Here is a 19,037-nt window from a genome sequence, read left to right on the forward strand (position 1 = left end):
GTGAATTGCCTGAAAACTTAAACCTGGCATTAGTCAGTAAGATTATATAGGAGGTCTGCACAAAATTCTGCTTACAACAAGCCCAGCAGAACATATTTTAAACAAGTTGATTGGTCGACTGAAAAAACAGTGAAGCTAAAGGGTGATACGGTCAAAATGTGGTCAAGGGAAAACGCGTGTAAATCGGTGAAATCGTTTATTTAAAAAATCAAATTAAATTTCTTTTTCAAGTTCAATTAGTATAAAATTCAGGAAAAATTTTCAGTTAGGCTTTCGCTTTTCCAAATCCGAATTGCCGGGCCTCACGCTTGACACCTGCCATCAGATTTTGTACAGCCACCTTGTCCACCTTCTTCGCCGCAGAAAGCCAGTTTGCCTTGAACTGCTGCTCGTCCTTAGCAGTTTTTTTGGTCTTCTTTAGGTTCCGCTTGACAATAGCCCAGTATTTCTCAATTGGGCGGAGCTCTGGCGTGTTGGGAGGGTTCTTGTCCTTGGGAACCACCTGCACGTTGTTGGCGGCGTACCACTCCATGGCCTTTTTACCGTAATGGCAAGATGCCAAATCCGGCCAAAACAGTACGGAACAACCGTGTTTCTTCAGGAAAGGCAGCAGACGTTTATTCAAACACTCTTTCACGTAAATTTCTTGGTTGACAGTCCCGGAAGCTATGAAAATGCTAATTTTCAAGCCACACGTACAGATGGCTTGCCAAACCAGATATTTCTTTGCGAACTTTGACAGTTTTATGTGCATGAAAATATCTGCTACCTTTCCCCTTCCTTTTGCCGTATAAAACTCCTTTCCCGGAAGCTGCTTGTAGTCGGCTTTGACGTAGGTTTCGTCGTCCATTAACACGCAGTCAAACTTCGTCAGCATCGTCGTGTACAGCCTCCGGGATCGCGCTTTGGCCGTCGTATTTTGTTTATCATCGCGATTTGGAGTCACTACCTTCTTGTAAGTCGATAGTCCGGCTCGTTTTTTGGCTCGATGCACGGTTGTAGACGATACACCCAGCTTATTTGCGGCATCTCGGAGAGAGAGGTTAGGGTTTCGCTTGAAACTACCGGCAACTCTCTTTGCCGTCTCAGCGGCTTCCGGTTTTCGATTTCCCCCCGATCGAGACTTCCTGGCTGTCGACAAACGTTCCCCAAACACTTTAATTACATTTGTAACGGTTGATTTGCCAACTTTTAGCGATTTTGCCAGCTTTGCGTGCGAGTAGCTCGGTTTTCGCGATGCGCGAGCAAAATTTTGATACGCTGCTCTTCTTGCTTGGACGGCATTTTGACAACTGAAGAGTGAATTCCAAAATCAAATTAGGAGCAACAGTCTACACACACACACCTTCAAAATGAGGGGTGTTCAGGTTTTTTAAATGCAAAATTGAAAGAAATACGTCAAGTTTATATTGACCAAATTTTGACCGTATCACCCTTTACCAGAATGAAAAATTTTGGTTACTTTTAGAAATTTTAGATTATTTTTAGAAAATTTTAACTAAACAGTATTACAAACGCCAACATCACGCCGATATCATAAAAATAAGTAAATATTGTTCGACAAATTCAAGAAAATTTATTAGACATAAATAAATTTTTTCACTTGTTGAAGAGAATTTTATAGTTTGGATGACAAAATTAGAGTTTCAGTTTGCGTCGTGTTTTTTGGAACGTATCTGCGACGTAAAGCGAGGTCTAGCTGTATATCTGGAAAGGATGTACAACTCAATACAAATTAATTGATAATCTGGAAAAGATGTAAAACTCAATAAAAATGTATTTATGCCAGAAAATTTTTTCAGAAAACTGAAAAAAACGAACAAACAAAAACCAATGTTGCTTAGAAACGTTGCCTAGCAAATTTTTGAGTTTGTATTCCTATTTACAGACCCCTTACGCAGTAAGTGGAAGTCGTAAGCACTGGTTGTCCCACTACGAACCAACTAGATGACTATGTAATAGCTTTTATTTGTTTAAGTTTTGATGGAATTACATTCTGTTCGATTTTTCAATGCTGAGGTATAAGTAGTAGCATTGTCAACAATATGTGTGTTTACATACAACGTACTTACTTAATCTTTCAAATTTTTCAAGAACATAATCGATCTTTTGGTAAGGGGTTTGAATTTTTACCACTGGGAATGTCTTTAGTGTCATACGAAGTTCAAGATGAACAAAATTGTAGTAAAATTTACAAAATTAAATAAATAATGTACTATTTTGTGAGAAGGAAGAATTTAGTAAATCTTTATGCTTCATTTGTGTATAATTTTTCCCCATTTTTTTAGTCCATTTAACTATCGTACGCAAAAAAAAAACACATTAGAGGAAAGGAAACATTCTTCAAACCAAGGATGTTAATGAAAAAATACTAAAAATGAATAAAAAATTACATCGATCTTTGCGTACGATAGAGACCGCAATTCTCATCGATCTTTTGATTTTATTTCTTAAGCATACTTATTCTATGGAGGTACTTCGGAATAGTTTTACAAACCATTGTATACCAGGTATACCGGTATTAAGTGAGCGTCACGATACAAATGTCTTGTCATCGAGCCCTTTTTGTTTTGTTTGTTTTCTATGACATCTGTGAAAAATATTTAGTATATATCAAGTCATTGGACAGACAAAATCTTTTTTTTTTCATCGTGTTAAAAGTCAACGATTGAACTCTGTTGGGTGTGTCACATAGGGTTGTCTGGCTTCATTCATAGGTCTCTTATCGCTTGATCAACTGTTATAGTTGCATAAATGTCTGGCCACAATTGTGTGTTCATTGGTTTAAAAGCAAACTAGAGCCAACCAGCCCTAGTTCTAAGATGGATATCTATCAGTTTCTCCAGAGTCTTACAAAAAATTAGGAATAGAATTATTGAACGGAAATATTTCGAGAGGGGTTTCCCTTTTGAGATATAAAAACCACTTAGTGCCCGCAAGTTTCCTTTAATAAGTTGATACAGCCTATGTTTTCATCAGGTCGACTTGGATAGAACCCAAGCCCACCTCGTCTTCACAATACGCCCACAGTACAAATTTCCTATTTGTCACAGATACGTCCTCAATTTCAGATGCCTGCTCATGAATTCCGCAGCACTCAATGTTAGCAATTATCTACATTTTTCATACCACTCTAATAAGTACCCAGCGGCGGGAATCGCTCTTCATAAGGCCTTTTAAAAGGCATTTATTTGCAGACACAAGACATTGGCTTGCCATTACATATTCATTGATTTTTTACATAGGGTGTCATAGCCGGCCAAGCTCTCCGACTTTAACTTACAGCATAAGGGCTAATATAAGGTCATTATTTTAAGGCCTTTTAGTAATTGCCTCAAATAAGTTTTTTTATAATGTGTGATAAAATAAGGCCTTTTTTAATGTATACATCAAAAGGCTTTATGAAGCATATATATATAGTGGCCTGTTAATAGGAGTTTAAAATAATGCCAATTTAATGCCTTGTTATGAAGGCTGTTTCAGAGGCCTTGTTTATATACCTTATATAGGACCTACTCCAAATTTCATATATAAATAAGAAAACCAAAATTTGTGCAGAATTCTTTTTATTTTATTTTGTACTATATAAAATTGTAATATAAAAAATAAATCACCTTCTTCATAGGAACTGATTTCGTATTGGACGTCTGATTTCCACATATTGAACAGAACATTGGCTTTCATGGTAGAAGTTGCCGTTAAATAAATAACTAAAATTATTATAAAATTGTTATTATAATGTAATTTAATATTCGTCAAAAATTATATACTTACCGCGTATTTGACACTTCAGCTACTTAAAAAAAACAAACACCGCGACTTGCTCCAACGAAATCACAAACCCGAATGAAGAAGCACGTGTTGCTTTAAATTGTGCAAAAATATTTTTATTCTTAACTTTAGGTTACTTATAAACTTACGGCATAAGGGCTTATCAAAGGTCTATATGATTAAAGAAGTGCGCATATGAGAACATGACTTGTTTTTTTAAAGCCGTTATATTGTTTGCGACTCGTCGAAAAACTTATAAATTGGCTTACGGCATAAGGACTTTTCAAATGTCTCGTAAATTATAAGAGCTTGCTATGAGAAAATGAGTTGCTTTTTATACCCACCATCATAGAATGGTGACCGGGGTATAAAAAGTTTGTCATTCCGTTTGTAACACATCGAAATATCGATTTCCGACTATATAAAGTATATATATTCTTGAAATTTCTAAGACGATATAACGATGTCCGTCTGTTTGTCTGTCTGTCTGTTGTAATCACGCTACAGTCTTCAATAATGAAGCAATCGTGCTGAAATTTTGCACAAACTCTTTTGTCTGCAGGCAGGTCAAGTTCGAAGATGGGCTATATCGGTCCAGGTTTTGATAATCCCCATATAAACCGACCTCCCTATTTGGGGTCTTGGGCTTAAAGAAATCGTAGTTTTTATCCAATTTGCCTGAAATTCGAAATCTAGAGGTATTTTATGACCATAAAGAGGTGTGTCGAAAATGCTCCGTATCTGTCCATGTTTTGGTATAGCCCCCATATAGACCGATCTCCCGATTTTACTTCTTGGGCTTCTAGAATCCGAAGTTTTTATCCTATTTGCCTGAAATTGGAAATCTAGAGGTATTGTAGGACCACAAATACGTGTGCCAAAAATTGTGAATATCGGTCCATGTTTTGGTATGGTACCCATATAAAACGACCTCCCGATTTGGGGTCTTGGGCTTATAGAAACCGTAGTTTTTACCCAATTTGTCTGAAATTGGAAATCTAGAGGTATTTTAGGACCATAAAGAGGTGTGCCGAAAATGGTGAGTATCGGTCCATATTTTGGTATAGCCCCCATATTGACCGATTTCCCGATTTTACTTCTTGGGCTTCTAGAATCCGAAGTTTTTATACTATTTGCCTGCAATTGGAAATCTAGATGTATTTTCAGGTCATAAAGAGGTGTGCCGAAAACGGTGAGTATCGGTCCATATTTCAGTATAGCCCCCATAAGAACGATCTCCCGATTTAACCGTAGTTTTTATCTAATTTGCCTGAAATTGTAAATATTCTGGTATTTTAGGCTCACAAAAACGTGTGTCGGATTAAGTTTTTATCGGTCCATTTGGTAATGCCTCCATATAGACCGACTTCACTTCTTGAGGGTGTAGAAGGCGCACTGATCATGAAAATTGCTTGAAACTCAATGTAAAATTTCCATATTTTACTTCTACAGATTTAAGATTTCAAATCAAGACGTTATTTTATAATTTTCTTGCACACTTACAAGAGATGTTAATGATTCCTCTAAAACTCAAACAAAAATGGTTCTTATAAATCCAGAATCTGATATAGTCTTCATAGATAAAATCTTTTAAATGTACTGGTTGAACTGCTCTACTTGATCTGTCATCAAACCTCCCTGAAATTTCAAAGTAAACTATATTATTTGATTCATGGTGGTGGGTATTTAAGATTCGGCCCGGCCGAACTTACTGCTGTATATACTTGTTAAATATCGTTTTATTTTGCCTCGTTGCAAGAACACATTGTAATTCACAATACCAAACAAGGCGTATTAGGAGTTCTTTAAAATGTGTCTTTAAACACATGTCCCAGATAAGCCATTTCAAAAGGCCTCGACAAGTATGCTATGAGAAAATTATTGCCTCTAAAATAAGGGCTCCGTGAATGCTTTAAATCGAAAGTGCTCTCGATTTACGCCGCTGGGTAGATCTATACTCACACACACATACGCCTATACCATTAAAATTCCTTTACATACACTAGCATACAGGCCCATATGGAAGGCCATTCGGCCGATATATTTTTTTTTGTATTTACTTTGCTCTATATTTACACACAAGTGTGCCTGTGTGTATGTCGATGTTTGTGTTTACGCATTTTATGGCGCCTCTCGAAACAACAAAACCAACAACATGAGAGTAAACTTGGTTTATTCTAAGTTACATGAACCCCCTCATGCTCTTCGGTGTTAATTTGAAGAGATGAGGAGAACAAAAAATCCTATAAAATCATAAACTATTACTAGCATAAAGCAACGCAACAACAAGAACAACAACATTAGTAATAATAACAGTATCTATATTTTTGTACATACTATATTTCCTATATTTGAAAACAAATACAAAAAACTACACAATGTACATTACGGTTGGTCGTTTAGAATGGAGAAACCATTGATAGTTAATTTCAGGAAAAGAAATTAAACTTTGAAGTTTTATTGCACTTAGAGCACGTAGCTTGAAGTCCAGTTTCAATCAAATGGAGAATGGAAACGAAACATAATAAGGTGACAGAGAGGGAGTGTATGGTTGACTAAGGGTATAACCAAAGCGATAGACGGTAGGCGAAACATTTTTCCGTGACGATCAAATAACCCAACTTTGGCGGCAAAAATTTTCTCTTTTTTGTTATCGAGTGTCTTAATGTCAATATAGCATGATTCTTCAATATTTAAAATTGAAGTTGAAGAAAAAATAATTTCCACGTGGCCAGGCAACAACAATGCCAAGTGGTGAGTTCAAAAAGTTGATAAGTCATGGCAACACTATACAATTTTCCGCCAAAGAATTAGATTAATGGCCTGTTCCTGTATATCGAACGAAAGCTTTCTTTCGTATTCCAAACGAAAGAAAATTGATTTTTGTTCTTTTATTTCGAAAGGCAAGTCACTTCATATTTTGTTGTCGAGTAATAAACGAACATATACAATAAGTGTCAAGAAAAAAGTAAAAGCATTGTTAACATTTGAATGAATTCTCAGGCCAAAAATTTGAAAATACTCATTTTTAATAATCAATGTATTCTCATACAAACGAATCGAACTTTCAAAAATAGAAAAACCCAAATTCATTCGAATTCGAGTGACTGCCTTTCTTTCGAACTGGTTTTCGTTCGATATACAGGAACAGGGCATAAACTTTAATTTGGCAACGTGCAGCTAGCGATTACAGTATTCCGTCACCGATTATGAGCTTCCCAATGCAAGAAATGCATGTAAACAAGTGTTCGCCTATCGCTGTGGTTATATTTAAACACTAAATCGACTTGCGAAATTCATAATTTTTTTTCGAATTTTTCTCATTTTTCAAACTGTATATCGATGTCCACATTCCAAAGTACGCTAAGTCTAAAAAGTGATTTTTACCGGAAACAAGTTCAAAGTTTTGTTTTTTGAAGTTTCTCAATATCCGTATGAGATAGAAATTCCTTTATTTTCGGTCTTAAAATCATATTTTTTATAATTTTTTTTAGTATGTACGAACTCAAAATAGTGATAATAGAACATGGCTAAAAATGACTTAGACCACTTTAGACCGAATAAAGCGTTTGCCCTCTTTGGATTGAACATTTTTTAAAACTTTAGTCACAGGCTAAGTAAATTATTAACCATAACTTTTGATAGAAATGTCCAATAAATTCGAACTTTTGACAGGATGCAATTCACATCAATCCGAAGAAAAAACAGCGAACTCCATCAAACATGCCAAGTCGACTTAGCGTACTCTGGGCATCGATATGTAGTTTGCGAATTTGAAATTTAAACTGAGAATAGCATACCCAAATATAATAGAATTTAAAGATGATTTCATTAATAATGGAGAATTTTTGAGATCCTCAGTTTAATGGATTTTTTATGTAGACCCATTTTAAAATCGATGCATCCAAATCTACAAAGAAAAAAGTCCGTTTTTAAACCAACGCTCAATATGAACTTGTATTTATTGGAATTTCTTTTTTATTTGTTCTCCAGTCCAATGAAATTTTGTTTATGTCTCTAAAATTTTATGAACTAAATATAAGCATAACTTTTAACGACCGTACAAATAAGTTCAATGCCAACTAAAGCAGAAGAAAATTTTCATACACTTCCCACAAATAGTAACAATGAAATACGACGTGGTTAATATGGTTGCTTTCGATATTTCGAGAATATCAAAACCAAATATTAATTATCGAAAATCGCGTTGTTGTTTTTCTATTTATTCCCCATTAAGATCTATATACTTTTGACGTTCATGAAATTCGTCTTGGAGTGAACTACGACCTTGGTTTAATTCATCATTGATAAACACTGAAAAATAATCGCATGCAAATGTTTAATTTCATTTTCGTGGCGAGATGAATCTTAAGTTGCTGTAAACAATACCAATAGTGCTCGTATGTCCAAAAATTCTGTGTGCGTAGAAACGCAAAAATGCAAAACAAGGTTACCTTATCCCACCACTACCATGGTGCAATGGTTAGCTTGCCCGCCTTTCATACGAACACCAAAAAGTTTCCAGCGGTGGATTATCCCACCTCAGTCATGCTGGTTGCATTTCTAAGTGTTTCACAGCTTCTCCAAGTGGTTTCACTGCAATGTGGAACGCCGTTCGGACTCGGCTATAACGAGGAGGTCCCTTGTCATTGAGCTTAACATGGAATCGGGCAGCACTCAGTGATAAGAGAGAAGTTCACCACTGTGGTATCACAATGGACTGAATACTCTAACTGAGCCTAATACATCGGGCTGCCACCTAACCTACCTTATCCCGAAATATAAAATGCAATTTTGCACCAATTATTTATTTTCTTTAATTTTAGTTCATTTTTGCTTTTATGAGAAATATCAGTTTAACTTCTTGGCCAGTCAAACTGACGATACATACATCGTTACACCTGACAACATGGCTCCGGTTACTATCAGGTTGCCACTCGTACCAAAAATAACACTAGTTTACAAAATAAAATTTTTCATGTACATTTGATGAGATATGACTTTTCTTATGTATTTTGATCTGCTGAATTCGAAAATGTTTTTTTAACATTTTTTTATGAATAGTTTTTGAGATATCCCGTTATTTTAGTTTTTCGCTCTTTTTTCACTAAACAAATTATATCTCGAGTTAGAAGTGTCCGATTATATCGTTGATACTTAAATTAAAAGTATTGAAATGACGAATCGCGTATAATTGGATCTGTGATAAGTTAAGTGGTTCAAAAAATATTGAATTTTATTTCATTAGAAAATTTTGTCAAAATTTTATTTCTATAGAAATTTTGTCAAAATTTTATTTCTATAGAAAATTTTGTCAAAATTTTATTTCTATAGAAAATTTTGTCAAAATTTTATTTCTATATAAATTTTGTCAAAATTTTATTTCTATAGAAAATTATGTCAAAATTTTATTTCTATAGAAATGTTTGTCAACATTAGAGGTGTGCACGTGAGTAATATTTTACTCACGCTCACGCACACTCACGACGGAAAAATCTTACTCACGCACACTCACGCACGATATTGTTTGGTAGGACTCACGCTCACGCACACTCACGAAAAGAAAATTTGTATTCACGCACGAAAATGTCGTGACTCACGAAAAATACCGTGACTCACGAAAAATATCGTGACTCACGAAAAATTTAGTGACTCACGAACAATTTTTTGAGTAATTTACCTTAGCGACGCGTCTGAAAACATGAGCATTATTAAAATCGAGAGCATTATTACACTCTTAACATCCCAGGTGTCACTAAAATTGTAAATGAATTTAACTCTTAAGCGTTTTTTGTTGGTGATCAGGATTATTTTCGTGAGCGTAAATCTTTACTCACGCACACTCACGAAGATAATATTTTCGTGACTCACGCTCACGCACGACATTTTGGTTTGTAATCACGCTCACGCACACTCACGCCGGTGCCATGAGCGTGACTCACAACTCACGCGTGAGTCACGAAAATTTTCGTGAGTCACGACAATTTCGTGTCACGTGCACACCTCTAGTCAACATTTTATTTCTATAGAAATTTTTTTAACATTTTATTTCTATAGAAAATTTTATTTCTATAGAAAATTTTGTCAAAATTTATGATTGATTGTAGGTGAAAAGTTCACAAATTTGGCAAAAAATACAATAATTATTACTAATTTTTATACCCTCCACCATAGGATGGGGGGTATATTAACTTTGTCATTCCGTTTATAACACATCGAAATATTGCTCTAAGACCCCATAAAGTATATATTCCGGGTCGTGGTGAAACTCTGAATCGATCTGAGCATGTCCGTCCGTCCGTCTGTTGAAATCACGCTAACTTCCGAACGAAACAAGCTATCGACTTGAAACTTGGCACAAGTAGTTGTTATTGATGTAGGTCGGATGGTATTGCAAATGGACCATATCGGTCCACTTTTACGTATAGCCCCCATATATCGGTCCACTTTTACGTATAGCCCCCATATCGGTCCACTTTTACGTATAGCCCCCATATAAACGGACCCCCAAATTTGGCTTGCAGATCCTCTAAGAGAAGCAAATTTCATCCGATCCGGCTCAAATTTGGTACATGGTGTTAGCATATGGTCTTTAACAACTACGCAAAAATTGGTCCACATCGGTGCATAATTATATATAGGCCCCATATAAACCGATCCCCAGATTTGACCTCCGGAGCCCCTTGGAAGAGCAAAATTCATCCGATTCGGTTGAAATTTGGTACGTGATGTTAGTATATGGTATCAACAACCATGCCTGAATTGGTTCATATCAGTCCATAATTATATATAGCCCCCATATAAACCGATCCCCAGATTTGACCTCTGGTGCCTTTTGGAGAAGCACAATTCATCCGATCTGGGTGAAATTTGGTACATGATGGTAGTATATGGTATCCAACAACCATGCAAAAATTGGTCCACATCGGTCAGTAATTATATATAGCCCCCATATAAACCGATCCCCCGATTTGGTTTGTGGAGCCTCTATGAGAAGCAAATTTCGTCCAATCCGGCTAAAATTTGGTACATGGTGTTAGTATATGGTCTCTAACAACCATGCAAAAATTGGTCCACATCGGTGCATAATTATATAACATATAGCCCCCATATAAACCGATCACCAGATTTGACCTCCGGGGCCTCTTGAAAGACCAAAATTCATCTGATTCAGTTGATATTTTGTACGTGGTGTTAATATATGGCCTCAAACACCCATGCAAAAAATGGTCGAAATCGGTCCATATTTATATATAGCCCCCATATAAACCGATCCCCATTTTTGACCTTCGGAGCCCCTTGGAAGAGCAAAATTAATCCGATTCGGTTGAAATTTGGTACGTGATGTTAGTATATGGTATCCAACAACCATGAAGGAATTGGTTCATATCAGTCTATAATTATATATAACCCTCATATAAACCGATCCCCAGATTTGACCTCCGGTGCCTTTTGGAGATGCAAAATTCATCCGATCTGGTTGAAATTTGGTACGTGGTGGTAGTATATGATATTTAACAACCATGCCAAAAGTGGTCCATATTAGTTCATAATCATATATAGCCCTCATATAAACCGATCCCGAGATGTGGTTTTGGAGCCTCTTGGTGGAGCAAATTTCAACCGTGTCAGTTGAAATTTGGTACATTGAGCTATTATATGGCCGTTAACAACCATGCCCTCAGATAAATCGATTTCCAATCACACAAAAATTGGTCCATATCAAGTTCATAATTGTATATAGCCCCCATATAAGCGACCCCCATATATCAATTCTGGCTCTCTACGTACCGTGCAAAAAGTCCATATCGATTCGTAATTATTTGTAGACTTACCTATACATAACCTTACCTGTTTAATATATACCACGTATGGACTAACTAACAATTTAGAAAACGATGTTAAGAAATTTTAATATACCACAACCCAATTAATTCGATTGTGGATGACAGTTTTCAGTAGAAGTTTCTACGCAATCCATGGTGGAGGGTACATAAGATTCGGCCTGGCCGAACTTACGGCCGTATATACTTGTTTTCTATTTAAATCAATATTTTTAATTAATTGGCGGCTATATTTGAGTCGAGATGATTCGACATAATCGGCTGCGCGTCGACTGGCAAAAATGGTCGGCGACGGTTAAAATCGCTGGTGCGACACTGTCCCAATACAATGTCTTTGGTAGTACTGGAGACAGACGACACCAACCACATCTACTGCCAAATCTTGGTAATCATATGACTTACAGTTAATGCACGACATTGTATTAATTGTCAAAATTAGGCCAGTGTTATCAATTCTAACATTTAAAACTTGTTTTACTAGCTACCAATAAATTCAAAGATATCTAAATATTCCATTCTTGACCTACCCTAATGTACAAATTTATATGTATTCGTAGAAAATATTTATGTAAATGGAAAATAATCGAAAATTATGTTCAGTTGAACAAACAAAACAAATTATAATTTCAATAGTACTAATAAAAATAATTGTCTTTTTTTCTTTCAGAATGTGGATGCAAATCTAAATCAGTTTAAATTAATAAAGCAACAAAAAAAATCTCCAACACTTGAAAATTAATAAAGAAACGTAGAACAAAAAAATCTAATAAAAAACGAAAACAGAATCGAAAACAAAACGTTTAAATGATGAACTAAAAAAAACAAAAAGGAAATGGAAACGGTCGTATCTTCAATCAATTGTCAAGTATTGAGAATGCTTTCCAAGTTAAAATACTAAAAACTAAAATCGTTCGTGTGTACTGTGCGGGTTTGTGTAATTCGTAATTCGAGAAAACAAAAATAGTGAAATTATTAAAACTAAAAACAAAAAAATCGAAAACCTTCATAGTGTCTGAAGAGGAAGCAGTAACAATCAAATTTTCAGCAAAACAGGAAATCAATGCAAAAATGTGTCGCTTACTTAGTTCCAGTAAATGTGAGCATCGTAGTTAGTTACATAACGTTTTTTGTTCATTTGAATTAACCCCAGTTAAAGTTGAATGTAGTATACAGTCCATTAAATCCATCCTGCCTATAATCACCATTCACATCAATGTCCAAAGTAAAATAAATATTAGATATATTTTTATGTTAATTTCTAGATTAAAATCCACGCACGCCGAGAAGAAACATGGTCACATTTGAAGAGCAAAATTTTATGATTGATTATGTTCTTTTACAAGACAAGTCTATTGTCATTGTGTTCGGTTTGTAATGAAAATGAATGGTCGTCACGAATATGTTATGATCTTAGGTTAGGTTAGGTTAGGTTAGGTTAGGTGGCAGCCGATCAGGCTCACTTAGACTATTCAGTCCATTGTGATATCACATTGGTGAACTTCTCTCTTATCACTGAGTGCTGCCCGATTCCATGTTAAGCTCAATGACAAGGGACCTCCTTTTTATAGCCGAGTCCGAAGGGCGTTCCACATTGCAGTGAAACCACTTAGAGAAGCTTTGAAACCCTCAGAAATGTCTCCAGCATTACTGAGGTGGGATAATCCAGCGCTGAAAAATTTTTTGGTGTTCGGTCGAAGCAGGAATCGAACCCACGACCTTGTGTATGCAAGGCGGGCATGCTAACCATTGCACCACGTTGGCTCCCGCGATCTTGAATGCAAGAAGTTCTTGTTTTATAAGAACATGATTATCAACAAAGAATGTTATGATCTCGAAAAATGTTTGTACTCAGCTCCATATTGTCGAAAACGGTATTATAAGTTAGTGAATATGTTTGCCACACCCAGAAGGAGACGTGATATACTCATGGTGTCTTTGGCAATAATGCTGAGGGCCGGCCCGTGATAGGATTTAGACATATCCGTCCGTCTTTCTGTCTGTATACACATTTTTGTGATCAAAATCCAGGTCGCAATTTTAACACAATCGCCTTCAAGTTTGCCACAAGTATGTGTTTTGGAAGAAATCGGTTCAGATTCTGGTATAGCCGCATATAACAGGTGGGCTGATAAGTCACCGGTCTAACAAAAACCAATTTACTCCCATATGACCACAGAGCTCAAAGTTTTATTCCGATTTACATGAAAGTCGAAATTTTCAATGAAAATGAATATTCTTACTATGCATGCCAAATTTGGTTGAAATCGTTCCAGATTTAGACACAGAGGCCAAAACTTAATTTATTTATTTTATGAATAAAAATGTTTTTTTTTTTGCAGAAATAATTTTTTTTTTTGGTTATGATTTCTGCGAATAAGGGCGAATTTTATTACTGACCCAGCTAAAAAATTTGCAAGTTATTTAGTTTTGACTGCACTGTTATAAGTAATTTTAATTTCTTTTTTGTTTATAGAAAATATTATAACGAAATTATTTTTGTAAAATAACTTAAATAATAAACCTTTCAAAGACCATGATATTAACAATCATAATTTTTTGTCTTAAAAATCGTTTCACAATGACACAAAAGATTCTTTATTCAATCATAAAATGCTTACAAAAGAATTCAAGAACTTTTGTGACCATGTTCATAATAGGCTTTTTTTTCGTGTATCTATGACATAACAACTTTGTAATCCACACAAAGTGGGCGTGTGTTTGTGTCAATTTATTCTCAACTCTTTTTTGTGGTTTCCATACAAATCGAAAACAAACATTATAGATTTAAGTTTAAAATCATTGTCATTTTCAGATCTTTTTCCATTCCAATTTCCTTTTCCTAAAATTCTTAATCCTCTATTAAGGTTTGCGCAAGTGCATTCCAGCGGTAAAATAACAGTGAATCGAAGGCATATATTATAATAAATGGTAGGATCTAATAAGAACATTTAAAATAATTTCAATGCAGTTTGGCAAGAACAACGTTTGGACTCTCCGTTTGGACTTTTCATCCGATCCGGCTGAAATTTGGTACATGGTCTTAGTATATGGTCTCTAACAACTATGCAAAAATTGGTCTACATCGGTCAATAATTATATATAGCCCCCATATAAACCGATCCCCCGATTTGGCTTGCGGGGCTTGCCTCTAAGAGAAGCAAATTTCATCCGATCCGGCTGAAATTTGGTACATGGTGTTAGTATATGGTCTCTAACAACCATGCAAAAATTGGTCCACATCGGTGCATAATTATATATAGCTCCATATAAACCGATCGCCAGATTTGACCTCCGGAGCCTCTTGGAAGACCAAAATTCATCTGATTCAGTTGATATTTGGTATGTGGTGTTAATATATGGCCTCAAACACCCATGCAAAAATTGGTCGAAATCGGTCCATAATTATGTATAGCCCCCATATAAACCGATCCCCAGATTTGACCTCCGGAGCCCCTTGGAAGAGCAAAATTCATCGAATTCGGTTGAAATTTGGTACGTGATGTTACTATATGGTATCCAACAACCATGCATGAATTGGTTCATATCAGTCCATAATTATATATAGCGCCCATATAAACCGGTGCCTTGTGGAGAAGCAAAATTCATCCGATCTGTATGAAATTTGGTACGTGGTGATCGTATATGATATTTAACAACCATGCCAAAAGTGGTCCATATCAGTCCATAATCATATATGGGGGTTATATATATAATATTAATATCGGGGTTATTTATATAAACCGATCCCGAGATTTGGTTTTGGAGCCTCTTGGAGGAGTAAATTTCCTCCGAGTCAGTTGAAATTTGGTACATTGTGGTAGTATATGACCGTTAACAACCATGCCTAACTAGGTCCATATCGGTCTATAGTTATATATAGCCCTCAGATAAATCGATCCCCAATCACACAAAAATTGGTCCATATCAAGTTCATAGTTGTATATAGCCCCCATATAAGCGACCCCCATATTTCAATTCTGGCTCCCTACGTACCGTGCAAAAGTCCATATCGATTCGTAATTATTTGTAGAGTTACATTCCTTTTTGTCTAATATATACCACGTGTGGACTAACTCACAATTTAGAAAACGATTTAAGATACCACAACCCAAGTAATTCGATTGTGTATAACAGTCTTTCGTAGAAGTTTCTACGCAATCCATGGTGGAGGGTACATAAGATTCGGCCTGGCCGAACTTACGGCCGTTTATACTTGTTATAATTTTATATGATTTTTTAATGGAATCTAACGCTTGTCTGAAATATTTTCAAAATTTCGCAATTTTTCTAGAATAAATGGAGCCACCGTGGTGCAATGGTTAGCATGCCCGCCTTGCATACACAAGGTCGTGGGTTCAATTCCTGCTTCGACCGAACACCAAAAGTTTTTCAGCAGTGGATTATCCCACCTCAGTAATGCTGGTGACATTTCTGAGGGTTTCAAAGCTTCTCTAAGTGGTTTCACTGGAATGTGGAACGCCATTCGGACTCGGCTATAAAAAGGAGGTCCCTTGTCATTGAGCTTAACATGGAATCGGGCAGCACTCAATGACAAGAGAGAAGTTCACCAATATGGTATCACAATGGACTGAATAGTCTAAGTGAGCCTGATACATCGGGTTGCCACCTAACCTAACGCGTTTTCAAATTGTTGAATCTGTGAACATTTTTGTGGCCAAAATCGTATGTACAACGTGTGGTCATGCTAAATACTAACCACTTAAAAATAAATAACCCCGATATTAATACGACAATGTGAAATACTATATTTTCTTACTATTTTTATAAGGAAAAGGCATTCTCAAAGCAAATAACACGTAAATGGTTATAAAAAACTTAACAAAAGTATTTTTCGAAGGTTAGCATTTTCTTTTAATGAAAAGACATTTTTGTATAATGAAAAGGCATTGGTAAATACAAAATTTTTTAAGAGATGTACAAAATAAACGGTTCTAAAAACGTATACTGTACGAATTGTTATCAAAAACTAAGTATTTTACGAAGGTTTACGACGTTTTTGACCTATGGTAAAATACGTCATAAATGTATGTCAATTACCTTACAGTTTACGACAGACCTTCTCCGGCAATAAGGATTTCAAAGTTTCCCGCAAAAAATCTGCCATTTGTCAAAATAATTGCGATATAAAAGTTTTTAACTTACCTGCTTCCATCTTTTGAAAATATTTATTCAAATCACAAGATTTCTTTTGTTTTGTTTTTATTTGGAAAAACTTTTTGGAGTTCGGTCGAAGCAGGAATCGAACCCACGACCTTGTGTATGCAAGGCGGGCGTGCAAACCATTGCACCACGGTGGCTCCCAATTTCCACATGGTACTTAGAGGCTCAAGAATTTAATATAAAAGCTACATATATAACATATACTTATGAACCGATACGAATCAATTTTGGCATGATTATTACAAAACTTATTGCACCAAAATTCAACCAGATCTGATGGAAAATGGCCCTCTAAGAAATTCTGGTAATTAAATCTGTACACCCTCAAAAAAAAATCGCTTCTTTAACATATGTTCCAAACATATTTTGCAGGAAGCACATCTATTATTGGATACTGCCGAAACATTAATATGTTTGTTTTATGTGAACATATTATATGTTTGGAAGCATTTTGAGCCCAAAAATATTATATGCTTGGAAGAATTTTTCCCAAAGACGATTGTGCTTATTGCCCAACATACTCGTAATTTTCAATTCCACGAAATATTTTAGTTCTTGGCACCTTTTTCTGTAATACAAATAATGTTGAAGAAATTATTCACTTTTATAATTTTTTTAAATTTTACCTTCCATACAGTTTGTAAGCCAACACACTATCCACTGGACTACGTAGCTGTTATAGTCACCAGTAGATATTTAACAGAAACATACATTTCTTTGCCACGTGGAGCAGTGGTTAGCATGTCTGCCTTGGATGCAAAGGGTCGTGGGTTCAATCCCTGCTCCGACCGAACACTTTTTTTTTTTTAATTTACACATTTATATTTATACTTTATTAAATTTTTATAATGAAACTTCGAAATGTGGGTATTTAATCATTTTACTGTCCCAACTCTAAAAAGAGTATACACGCTCACAAAAAATCGCTTCTGTAACATATACTCCCAAACATATTTTGCTTCAAGCATATAAAATTTTGAGTATTGCCCAAACATTTATATGTTTGATCTCTTCCAATATATAATATGTTTGAAAGCATATTAGTCTAAACAATATATGTTTGGGTACTCTAAGTTCCAAACATTTTGTATTTTTGCATCCAAATTCAATAATGTTGTCTTCCAAAAAACAATATGTTATTATGTGAACATATAATATGTTTGGAAGCATTTTGCACCCAAAAATATTATATGCTTAAAAAAAATTCTCCCAAACAATATTGTGCTCAAAATTTTATTTATTTATTTATATATTTACAATCACAATGAATTATGAAAATAAACAGGTAATATAGGTGCTAACAACATAGGTTTTCGACCTGAATGCTCAAAATGTTGTTTCTGCCCAATTGTATATTCCCCCACATCTTTCTCACTTCCACGAGATTTTTTAGTTCTTAGCACCTTTTTCTGTAATACAAACATTGTAGAAGAAATTATTCAATTGTATGATTTTTTTTATTTTAATTTTACCTTTTGCCGGACGGGGATTCGAACAGCGGACCACACAGTTTGTAAGGATCAAAGAAGTAACAGATCAATTGCCCAAGGAAAAATAAAATGTTAATTTTGTAATAACAAGCAACAACCACCAACTTAATTCAATATCGCTCCCTGTTAAATAGCGCTCCAAGCTACTAAACACATATATGTTTATAGGCTATTTCTAAATTAATATATGTTTGCATCCAAGCATATTATATTTACAAACATTTTATGTCCCAAACATAATATGTTCTAACATATTAACATATATGTCCCAAACATGTTATGCTAGTTTATGAACATTATATGCTTGCACTCAAAAATATTGTGTTTAAAAATTTGTGTTCCAAACATATAATGTTTATAGCCAAACATATGAAAAACAGCCTTTTTCATCCGTGTAGTACCCTTTCGTTATTTTTATGGAGACCCCTGATTTCTTTTAACGAACCAAGAAAAAAATTGTGCCCATAATGCCAAAATGATAAACAAAACACATGTCCACACATACATAAAATGCTGCTCTCAAGGCGAAAACGTATGCTGTTTGTTTTTCAAATGTCTATTCTCTTGGTTCGGAATGTCCATTCTCTTTATTCAAATTAAATAATATTTAGACTTAAGCATATCAAATTTTTGGCCTTATCATAAATCAGTTTTCCGAAACCACATAAAAGCGGTTTCACAGAAATTGTTCTCTTTTGATTCTTTCGCTGTGTTATGTTGATATCTTTCGTCAACTCTCCCGGTTTCTATC

The 19,037-nt window shown here is 35.2% G+C and overlaps 1 long non-coding RNA gene across 2 annotated transcripts in view; it reads left to right on the forward strand.

Annotated features, from left to right (window-relative positions):
* The window catches only part of LOC142230488 (uncharacterized), a 224,281-nt gene that overhangs the window by 14,218 nt on the left and 191,026 nt on the right, over positions 1–19,037 (forward strand). For both annotated transcript variants that reach the window (XR_012720706.1, XR_012720705.1), the window contains exon 2: positions 12,283–12,711. This is a non-coding gene — a long non-coding RNA (uncharacterized LOC142230488). The remainder of the gene's footprint in view (positions 1–12,282; positions 12,712–19,037) is intronic.

This window comes from Haematobia irritans, chromosome 3 (assembly GCF_050003625.1).
Source record: "Haematobia irritans isolate KBUSLIRL chromosome 3, ASM5000362v1, whole genome shotgun sequence".
In the NCBI taxonomy this organism is placed as follows: Eukaryota; Metazoa; Arthropoda; class Insecta; order Diptera; family Muscidae; genus Haematobia; species Haematobia irritans.